Source organism: Anomaloglossus baeobatrachus, chromosome 4 (genome assembly GCF_048569485.1).
Source record: "Anomaloglossus baeobatrachus isolate aAnoBae1 chromosome 4, aAnoBae1.hap1, whole genome shotgun sequence".
In the NCBI taxonomy this organism is placed as follows: Eukaryota; Metazoa; Chordata; class Amphibia; order Anura; family Aromobatidae; genus Anomaloglossus; species Anomaloglossus baeobatrachus.
Genome location: NC_134356.1, coordinates 456,129,843 through 456,139,556, shown reverse-complemented (window position 1 = coordinate 456,139,556; position 9,714 = coordinate 456,129,843). Strand labels below are relative to the sequence as shown.

At 48.3% G+C, this 9,714-nt stretch overlaps 1 protein-coding gene across 2 annotated transcripts in view; it reads right to left on the bottom strand.

Moving 5' to 3' along the window:
- Positions 1–244, bottom strand: part of SCAMP5 (secretory carrier membrane protein 5) — an 85,098-nt gene extending 84,854 nt beyond the window's left edge. The window contains exon 1 of one of the 2 annotated variants that reach the window (XM_075345653.1): positions 1–244. This exon is cut by the window's left edge and continues 20 nt beyond it. The gene's annotated coding sequence lies outside the window, so the exon portion shown is untranslated. The other variant, XM_075345652.1, reaches the window with a different exon arrangement.
- Positions 245–9,714: the final 9,470 nt, after the last annotated feature.

The following is a 9,714-nucleotide window of genomic DNA, read 5'->3' as shown; positions in this document are numbered from 1 at the left end:
GCGGCCGCCGCGCAGATTGTCATTTACACGCCGCGTCCTTCAGTCCCGTTATGTATCCAGCGTCTCCTCTCCCGGATCTACCCACGTCCTCGTATCGCGAGATCTCCGAACGTCCCTGCGTGATTCTTGTACGTGATGGAAGTGTCAATCCCGTGAGTGCAGGGATAATCCGGGCGGCCGAGCTAGGAGCGATCTGCTGCCGTGTAGTCCATGGATGAAGACTCCGGTTCACTGTGGGTGTGGCTAAATCATCAGGGCGTGACCGCTGTCCAATGGGCGTGGCCTGATCATACCAACAAGGGAGCCGCCCTAGAAGAAGTGACAGATGGCGGCTCCTCGGGCTGAGCCGGCGGAAACCACAGGCAAGCTCTGGGGTGATGGAGAGGAGCGGGAACATCACTGTTACTCTTCTACTTTCTATTGCCATGACTAGTGATGAGCAAGCACTCACATGCTCAGGTGCTCAGTACTTGTAACCAGCAGTCAATGGGCGCGAGCGACTGGAGTAATGGACGTCAATGGGGGACGTCAGCATTTTTCTGGAAGATTTCCTGGATCACTGCTGGAGTTCCCCATTGACTTCCATTATAGTCGGGTACTCGAGTCGAACCCATTGGACCACCAACTGCTAATTGCGAGTACCGAGCACCCGAGCCTGGTAGTGCCCGCTCATTACTAGCCATGGCCCCTGGGGGCCCTCTTGAAGGAATGGTCCGGTCTCCTTGTCTGTGTGCGGACATGGCTTGGGGCATGGTGCACGGCACTTGCTGCTTCGGGCTGGTACTCCTCGCCCCCTGCTTTCAGTCATCGATGCCGTCGGGTAGTTAGACACTCAACACCAAAGTTTACTTGGTCAACCAGTTTCTGTTTGCCTTTATTCTTCACACCGCTATGGCAGACATGGCTTTCCTCTCTCTGTGGGGTACTGCTCTTCATTCTGTGCCCATTATTTCAGACCTAGTCCACAATACTCCAGGGTCTGCACCTCCTTCACCTAATACCACACACCTTCATCCGCTTCTGGGCCCTGATGACTTTTCTAGCCGGACGACTTTCAAAGCCCACCAGGGTGAGCCGTAGGTTAGCTTGCGGTTCCCTTACTGACCCTAGCACCGGGGCCTCGTGTTCTCATTCTGAACCCACTTCTTCCACTGGCTTCCTCTGGAGCTCCGTCTCCTAACCATACCCCCCTGCCATCTCTCACTCATCCCTTTTGCTACTTTTATCATGTGTTTGCTATCTTCTCTTCTAAAACTCGCTTCATCGCTGGCTAACACTAGATGGCAGCATTTTGTAACCTGATACAGTCCTAAGTCTGCTACATCTGGAACCTATTGTTCTCGAAATACACTTACATATCAAAACATACATTTGTAATATTCAACATTAGATAGTAAATACATAAGGCATAGCACAGATATATAATAGATGCACTGCCCACCTATTACAGATCTCCCCACATAAATATGGTCGTCTCCGAACATAACTCTCTAAAACACATCAAACGAATATGATTCTCAGGCAGTCCATTAAAAATCCACACACCTTGTGATCTGTAGGCCAGAATCCGCACATTTGCTCGAAAACTGCAGGGCGCACGCACCAGTTCTTGACCCGGCTGACACTTCGGGTCCTACTCACCTCTATGTAGTTGACAGTCCATTGTTTCACAAAGCATTGCCCAGGAACAATTCCTGGAGACACGGGGCAAGGACACAGTGTCTGGGGCAAAGGGCAGTGTCCATGGTGCAAAAAATAAAAGTCCATGGGGTAACAGGGCAATGTGTGAAGTCTTTGTGAAGGAATAGAGTCCATGGCAGAGGGTGGGAAGCTCTCCCACTGCTCACAGTCCTGCAATCCAGCCACGGGTTGCACACCATGAGCAGATCAACTTAACAGGTAAGAACAAAATTAAACTTTGGCTACTCCAAGCCAACTTCTTCGGGGAGTCAAGCCTCCTGACCCGCCTCCCTCTTTTTAAGACGCGGAACAGTCTTGATGGGCTCTATGCAACTGGCATAACTGGGATGGCACAGTGGAGCCAGCTCCTAGGTATAAGTACTACAGTGATCTTCCTGCGGCCACACTTTAACATATTCCACCTAGCGGGGGTTCAGATAACAACAGTCCGCAACACGATTACCTTCATTATATTGGAATGTCCACAATCCTGACCCTTCCGTCGACTGCGAGCCCGGTGCTGGTGCTATGGAAGCAGAAGACATGGCCTCCGAAGGTGAACGCTCTATCATAATGCTGGCCGTGTACAATCCCTGGGTGCCCTCTAGCCTTAAAAAAGCAACCTGGAAACCCTCCATGAAGGGGTTCTTCTGTCACAGCAGATGTCCTTGGTCCATTGCATTCTGCTCCACAAACACCCAGTCCTGGGTCCCGGACACCAGGATATACCCGGGTCTGCGCAGTAAGTCAAAGTAAATTACTTTACTTGTCAGCTAATGATATCTCGCCGGGAGCGAGATGCTTGGCTCCACTCCCGGTCTGTCTTTGGCCCACTAGCATTCAGCCTCCGCGAGACTGCAACCTACCAAGTCGCTCACTAGTCGTTGTAACTGAGCTTGCTGATCCCCATCTTCACGACAACCCGGCTCGGCACCGGCCGCTTCACCCATCAATTGCTAATAAGCCATGGTGCAGTCATTCTCCCTTCTTTAACCTTGGTTCAAGAGCAGTTCCTTACGGCATCTGCTTTTGAACTGGTGCCGGCCAGTACTGTTGAGGGAGACTCCATCTTCTGGATTGCATCCATCATTGTGGGGCCTCTTCCAGCTCCCTCGCCCTTTTTTTCAGACCTGCCACCCATTCTCCATCAGCTTCCTTGGAGGGACGGGCTCTGTCTCTCTATTCGGTAAACTCACCGAAGGCGAACACCACTAAACACTCAACGTTTCTTAAGCCCCAGCTTCTGAGCAAACAGCGTTCGACTTAGTGCTTTTTCACTGTACCACCCACGATGGTTGGGGCTCTTTTTCTGTCCCAGGCCATGTCCTGCCATCTTTGTTTTTGCGGCCATTAGTAGTTGCTTAAGCATCTTCCCAGCAGTCTTGTTTTTCAGGTTGTGTGAGGAAAGACCCTGCTCGTGGCGCCACTTGAAGGAATGAGCCGGCCCGGTGCCGTATGGGCACTACTCTCCCTCGCCAAAGATCTTCAGAGTGGGGACATGACTTTGCGTTGTGCACAACACTTTCTTGCTGCTTCAGGCTCTTGCTCATCACACATGCTTCCAGTCGTCAAGGCGTGAAGTAAGAGATGCAACACTAGAGTTCACTTGGTCAACCAGTTTTTGTTTGCTTTTATTCTTCACACCATTTTTGCAGACTTGGCCGTCCCCTCTCTCTGTGGTGAACTACTATTCATTTTGTCCCCCACTATTTCAGTCCTCAATACTCCAGGATGTGCGCCTTTCCTTCCCCCTAATTCCGCACACCTTCATCCGCTTCTGGGCCCCGATGGCTTCTCTTGCCGGATAACTCTCTAAGCCCACTGGGGTGAGCCGTAGGCTCTGGACCTCCAGAGGTTAACTCGGGGTTCCCTGACTGCCCCTAGCACCGAGGCCACGTCTTCTCACTTTGAACCCACTTCTTCGACTGACTTTGTCTAGAGCTCCCTCTCCTAACCATACCCCTCTGCCATCTGTCACTTCTCCCTTTTACTAATTTTATCATATGTTTACTATCTTTTCTTCTAAAACTCGCTTCATCGCTGGCTAACACTAGATGGCAGCATTTGGTAACCTGATAGACAGTCCTAAAGCCTGCTTTACACCTTACGATTTTGCATACGATAAAACTCGCTTCAAAACCGGCAGATCCAACAACTAGATGGCAGCATTTTGTAATCTGATAGACAGTCCTAACTCTGCTACATTTGGAACTTATTCTTCTCTAAAATCACATATCATCACATACATTTATAATATTCAACAGTAGATAGTAAATACATAAGGAATAGCACAGTTATATCATAGGGGTACTGCCCACCTATTGCACTATTGTCTGCTCTGTTCTTGTCTTCACTGTGGGCATATATGGCCAGGACATACCCATCAGCAGTATCTGGATGAATGTGGTTGGTGGGTCTCTGTGAGCGCACCCTGGTTAGCTAATAACAGTATCATTCTTAGAATATGTTCATCTTTCTTTTGCATAAGAGTATTCATTTCTTTACAGTAAAAAAAATTGTAAGCAGATGCATACCTGGGGAACTGAGGCCGGAGAGCAAATGTTAGGCTGTTATTACTGGTCCATGAGGGCTTTGTCTTCAGAAGACGTTTCGGCTGTATACGTCAGACTCGGTGCACACAGGCACAAACTGCTATTAGATTTTGGAACAAATTATGCTCCAAAAGCCATATCAAAAACGGCTTCCTTGAAGAAGCTACCCATTAATTTCAATGAGAAAACATATAAGGTGTACATGGCTTTGCTTTTTTTCATTTTTTTTTCCACGTGCAAAAAGAGCAACATGAATTTTTGGGGTGTTTTTGCGTGGAAACAAAAAGGATCCAAATTTGGCCGCCAATTCAAAATCCTCATAAAAAACATTTTTTTTTATGTTGCTCTTGATGTTGATTTTTCAGCCGAAAAATCCATGTAAAAAAATCCAAAATGTGAACATAGCCTTAAAAGAGTTGGCCACTACTTTTTTTATTGATGGGCTAGTTTTAAGATTGGTTATAAATATTTGATTGGTGGGCTTGCGCAATCCAGCCCCTCTCCGAACAGCTGTTACCAGCAGCGGCTGGAAGTTCTCAGATGCTAACAGATCGCAGAAGCTCCATCAAACAATGGTTGCCGCGGCCGGAGACTGCAGATGCACCTCTTATTCAAATAAATAATGGATCTGCAGTTGTTGGCAGTGGATATGATGGGGCCTCTATGATCGAGCAGCACCTGTGAACGTCCACCTGATTGGTGGGGGTGCTGGATATCGCACCCCCATTGATCAGATAGTGAAGGCCTATTCTAAAGGCCCCGTCACACACAACGAGATCGCTCACGAGATCGCTGCTGAGTCACAGTTTCGGTGACGCAGTAACGATCCCGTTAGCGATCTCGTTATGTGTGACACCTACCAGCGATTAGGCCCCTGCTGCAGGTTGCCTGTCGTTGCCGAATTGTCGGCCCATATTCTTCAAAGGCGATGTCCTGCTGGGCAGGACACATCGCTGTGTTTGACACTGTGTGACAGGGTCCCAGTGACTGCCGAGATCGTTGTACAGGTCGCTACTGCGACCTGTATCGTTACTGCGTCGTTGGTAAGGTCTGACTGTGTGACATCTCACCAGCGACCTCCCAGCGACTTACCAGCGATCCCTATCAGGACGTATCGTTGTCGGGATCGCTGGTAAGTCGTTGTGTGTGACTGGGCCTTAAGGATAGGCCATCAATAAAAAAAATAGTGGCCAACTTCTTTAAGGTTTTGGGTTTTTTTTAAAGCAGCCATAAAACAATCCACATAAAAAACCTCTTCAAACCTGCTTGTATCAAACGTCTTATTCATTTGGATGATACCACAGCCTACAGTGTACATGCTGAGTCTTTTCCCATTTGTTTTTTAACTCATCAAAGGAGAAATCATCATGCCAATTCTTTGGCCCATTTTCTGTGCATAGTCGTGCTAAACCACGTCTTTTTGCAACTTTTATTGCTTTATTTTAGAAAGATTTTTTGCAGGGAAACTACCAAAGAATACACCATTGCTACACCAAAAATAAAGTTCACCGATCATTAATACGATGAGTGTCCAAGTACAATGTATTCACAGAAAATACACTATAATAAAACATGACTTATTAATACCATTAAAATCCAAATAATAAGATAATTCACACTTATCCCCAAAATTGGTGGTCCAGTGGTAATACAGTTGAAGGTGTTCACCCTGCAAGTTCCCAGCTGTACGCCCTACCTAACCACGTAGGTTGGCATCCTATTAAATATATGGAGGGAGGCACTAACCACCCAAGGGATCACCTTAGGCACACTAGCACAGACGTAATAGGGAGAAGAAGAATGTGCCATACAAAAGAGATCACGCAAAAAAATAATTATAAATGTACAAATTTTATTAGACAAATTTGGACAAACAATTGAAGCCATATATTTTAAAAACACTTAAATAGCCAAAAGTGGCTAAGAACACACATCATCCCCAAAATCAAGGCTTATAATAAAGCTCACAAATACCAGAACTCCACCTCCCCATATAATATGTAAAAGCCACAATTATAGGATTATTAATCCAACAGTGTAAGAAAAAATGAAAAAATACAAATAACTTTATTAGACCATAACACCGGCTCCCTTCCTTCTATGGCTAAAAAAGCACAAGAAACATGCATGCATGTGTACCACCCCGTGCTCGGCAGACGAGCCGCTCGGATCCGGACCTTCAGTGGGTGGCTCGAGGGTCTCCGGTCCCGGGGATCCTGCAGTCACTTCAATCAAAAGGGGGTTTGTGGTTTGGGGACGTAGATGTACGGCCGGAGCCGTGTTAAGTTCGTGACGCCACCCACGGGATGTGGTGAAGGTGGACACTACCGCTGCAGTTACGGGGCACCTGGGGGAGATGTTTGGCAGCAAGTTGTTAACCCCTCCGTGGGCAGGGATGGTGGCCCCGGGACCCGTTGGGGTTGGTTGGCGGTGCAGGGAGATGGGCGACCGGAGGGTGCTGATGTACTCACTATTAGTAAACACGTGAGTCTCTGGTAAACCAAGGTGATGGTGGTCGGTGCCCGCAGTCTGGTCCCCCAGCCGGCTGGTGGTCTCTGTCTTTCTCCCGCACCTGTGTTGGATGGTGGACTGCCTGTGCTTGCAACTTCAGGAGTCCGCTCCCGGCTTGTGGTTGCCTAAGGAGCCCTTTGCCCGCAGACGCTGGCCCGTGGGATCTCTGAGCCGTGGCGGTGGCTGCTTATCCCCCTCGTTGGGCTGTTGCCTTCAGTCGGGACTTTGGGTGGGACAGGACCTCTAGTCCTGGCCGCAATCAGTTAATTAGCTAGCCCCCAGTAGCTTCTGGACCTAGCTTCAGGGTCTGAGTACCCACCTTTGTGCTCCAGGTTTCTGAGTCGGTTCCCCGGGTCGGTACCCGCGGGCCACTACCCTGTCCCAGTCCACCATGGTTCCACCGAGCCGTCTTCCTGGCTCCTGCAGACGGAGACCGCCGTCTGCCTCCTAGCCAGAGGTACCAGGGCTCCTACCACGGCACCTGCTCAGTTTGGGTTCTTGCCTATGCTGGAGCTGCACACAGTTCCAGCCCACACACCTCTCCACTTGAACTCTAGACTTGAACTGTCCTGTTTACTTTCCCATCTCAGGCTGTCTGAGACTCCTCGGTGGGTGTCTTCCAACCACCTGGTTCCGCCCCCTGGTGTGTCCATCAAGCTCTGAGGGGGGTGACTAGGGTTTTATGTGTTTGGCTGTGTGTTACCTATGAGGGTCAGGTGTAATGTGGAGCCCTATCTATGACTACTTGGCCCGGCGAGGGCGTCACACATGTAATACCCCGCAGTTTGCAACCTGGAAGGAGATGTTACACACTCATGTCTTCCTAAAGGGCTTTATTTTGCTCTTGAGGAAGACACAATTCAGTGTCGATATGCATGGGGCTTCATCCCCTTTTCTCCTCCCCGTCTTTTCTTCCCCCTTTAGCTGGATCTATGAAGGGATTTGATCACATATAGGCTTGCACCCTTACATGTCCTATGGACTTGCTAGCTGTGTAGGTATACAAAAAATATTATTTTTTCCATGATAAGTGTGTAACATCTCCTTCCAGGTTACAAACTGCGGGGTATTTCATGCATGTTTCTAGTTATTTGTATTTTTTCATTTTGTCTAACACTGTTGAATTAATAATCATCCTATAATTGTGGCTTTTACATGTTATATGCGGTGATCTCTTTTGGGCAGGTGAAGTTCTGGTATTTGTGAGCTTTGTGAGCTTTATTATAAAGCTTGATTTTGGGGATGATGTGTGTTCTTAGCCACTTTTGGCTTTTTTTAAGTGTTTTTAAAATATATGGCTTCAATTGTTTGGCATCCTATTAAACACAAGTGGCGCCGCTACTAATCCTTATTAGCCCTGTTATGCCCTGATGTGTGATGAAAGGGGAGGAGGATATTTAGCAGTGTTATCCCAAACATAAGTTAAACACCACAAAAAATGTACCAAAAAAACACATATATTCCAGCCAGAGGAGGCACGCACTGTGACCATAGGCAAATCAAATAGAAACCGGTATTATTTATGAGGCAGATTGTAAAGAATGCAAAAAAGTTATATTGGATGTACTACTAGAACTTTAAAAAAAATGCATTTCTGAACACATAGGTGCAGTAATTAATAAAAATACTAGAACCAACAAAGGTTTATCAGGTTTATCTAGACACTTCATTGAGAAACATCAAGGAAATTTATCAGCGTTATTCATTACGGGCATTGAAAAAGTTTTTAACCCCATCCGTGGGGGGGATTGGAGAAAAAAACTCCTACTGAGAAAGGCTCAGTGGATATTGCTCCTAAAATCCCGTGCCCCAGATGGACTTAATTACCGGAATGACCTACAATTCATTTTCTAGTGAAACCTCTGTATGCCCCCAGCCCCCCCACCAGATCTGTATGCCCTCAGCCCCCCCACCAGATCTGTTTGCCCCCAGCCCCCACCACCAGAACTGTATGCCTCCAACCCCCCCACCAGATCTGTATGCCTCCAGGCCACCCACCAGATCTGTATGCCCCCAGCCCCCCACCAGATGTGTATGCCCCAAGCTCACCTCCCATCAGATCTGTATGCCCCCAGCCCCCCCACCAGATCTGTATGCCCCCAGCCCCCCACCAGATCTTTATGCCCCTAGCTCTCCCACTAGAACTGTATGCCCCTAACCCCCCACCAGATCTGTATGTCTCTAGCCCCCCACCAGATCTGTATGCCCCCAGCGCCCCCACCAGATCTGTATGCCCCCAGCCCCCCACCAGATCTGTATGCCCCAAGACCCCCCACCAGAACTGTATGCCTCCAGCCCCCCACCAAAAATGTATGCCTCCAGCCCCCCACCAGAACTGTATGTCCCCAGCCCCCCCACCAGATCTGTATGCCTCCAGCTCCCCTGCCAGATCTGTATGCCCCAGCCCCCCCTCACCAGAACTGTATGCCTCCTGCCCCCCCTTCACCAAATCTATATGCCCCCAGCTCCCCTCACCAGAACTGTATGTCCACAGCCCCCCTCACCAGATCTGTATGCCTACAGCCCCCCACCAAATATGTATGCCCCCAGCCCCAGTCACCACTGCTCCTGTCAGCACCACTAAGCATAGACAGATGCTCAGTTCACCGCAATCCCGATGCGATAGCATCGGGCCTATTTCTAGTAGGACATGAAAAGGAGTACAATAAGCACTAACTGGTCACATGGAGAAAGTGGAGCTAAACCTTCAAATAGACGACATACGTAGTAGAGCCGAATGTAGAAGAAATAGGTGGCCCTCACCACGATCTATAAAAGTCCTTTATTTTGTTTGCTTAAAAATCATGGATGCAGGAAGATGAAGCAGAGCTGCCCACATCCACCTGCATCTATGGTTTTTAAGCAAACAAAATAAAGGATTTTTATGGATCGGGGTGAGGGCCACCTATTTCTTCTACACTCGGCTCTCTTTTATTACAATTATGGCCCTATCTGATGTTAGAGGAACATT